The following is a 1,780-nucleotide window of genomic DNA, read 5'->3' as shown; positions in this document are numbered from 1 at the left end:
CATGAGCATCACAGTCATGGTTTCAAGGCAGCTGAAACTGCACAGAAACTTAATGCAAAAAATATCTAAATCCAGAAAAAAAATTTTAAGAGAAAAAACAAACCCACCTCACTGTCCATTTGTAAGTAGGGAAAAGTGCAGCCCCCAGGACCACACACACCCAGCTGATGGCACTCAGTTAATTAGGGCTGATAAGTGGCTTCAGCTGGGGAAAATGTGAGTCCCACCCAAGGACAAGGCTCTGTGGGTGCCCCGGTGAGGAACAAGACGCCCCTCCGTCCCATGACAGCTAAAATCCCAGTATTGAAAAGGAACGTGAACTGAGATTAGTCTTGACATTTCTGGGTCTTGTAGTCACAGTGGGTGACAAAAGCAAATTCTGGATCAGAGCCTTTCCCGGAGCAATTTAAACACATCTATTTTGAGGAGAGACTGAGTTAAACAAAGGGGTGACAGGCCATAAATTGAAAGCCGCAGGATGTGGCATCCTGGGATTATGTTAAAATCAGGCAGTCCGAGTAGCCTCCAAAATACATATTTTTTGGAAATCGGGGAGAAAAAGCACTGCTATCACACAGCCCGCTGCCCCTCACGCCATCTACGAGTCCTTGTCCCCACTAACCAAAATCGCTTGACCCCTTTGCAGGATGAAGGCTCAGTTCAGGAGGAGGAAATAATCAGGCAGGAAGCAAAAATTAAACCATTCAGTGGAAAATGGAGAGGAATGGTTTTTGCATTCATCTGCCTATGCTGGCATCTTGTCAAAGGACTATTATTGGGAAACCGCGGTGGGAAGCAGGGACTCCAGTGGAGAGAAAGCTGTATTTTTCCTACTTGAGGCTCAGTGACTCCTGCAAGCTATCCCGCAGCAACAGGAGAGGGGCTTGAGGTGAAACTTGAACTTTTGGTGTGTTTCCCTGTCAGGCCCATTCGTGCCTCCCCAGGCAGCAAATCCAGCTGCGTCAGCAGAAACGCGAGGCTGCGGCGCAAGGAGGTTTCTCACTTTCCAGCCCAGCCAGACCACTGCATGCTCTGCATGGCCCGGTGGCACAGGCACCGCGCTGGCCGCTGCTGCAGCCCAAGCCATGAGAAACAGTGACACCCACCGAAGGGAGAAACCTCCTTCCCCATCATCACTGCTTCTGCTCTGGGGGCTGCAGCACACGCTGGAGCGCGCACAGCCCCAGCCGTGGGGGGCTGCGGGGGGCTCTGTGAGGAGAGGATGGGGCTGCCCCGTGTCAGATGCAACTAATTCCAGATGGTTCTGGCTGGTTCCTGATGGCTCCAACAGCCCTGCCACAGGGCATGGCTGAGCCCATCAGTGATGCTGGTTGTGCCTTTGGGCAAAAGTATTTAAGAAAGGGCAAAACGCCACGTAGCAGTGAGGGAAGAGGGGGGAAAGTGGGAGACATGGTCCTGTGAGCAGCATGGTCAGGGAGGAAGGAGGAGGGGAAGAAGGGGTGGTCCGGGTGCTGGAGCAGGTGTTCCCCGGAAGCTTCCGGAGGAGTCCCCACTGGAGCAGACATCCATGCCTGGGACTAGTATTAGTTGACAATAAACTAATTTTCCCCAAGTTGAGTCTGTTTTACCCATGCCAGTAACTGGTGAGGGATCTCCCTGTCTTTCTCTCAATCCGGGAGCTGTTTCACCTTACTTTCTCCCCAGCCCTCTCGAGGAGGGGGCGTGAGGGTGGCTGGGTGGGCTGCTGGCAGCAGCCAAGGTCAGCTCACCCCCGCGGCCCCGGGGCAAAGCTCGCTGCACGGCATCAGCCCCAGCGTCT

The sequence above is a fragment of the Egretta garzetta genome, unplaced genomic scaffold, assembly GCF_000687185.1.
Source record: "Egretta garzetta isolate BGI_Z169 unplaced genomic scaffold, ASM68718v1 scaffold34, whole genome shotgun sequence".
NCBI classification, from domain to species: Eukaryota; Metazoa; Chordata; class Aves; order Pelecaniformes; family Ardeidae; genus Egretta; species Egretta garzetta.
This window is presented reverse-complemented; position numbering follows the sequence as displayed.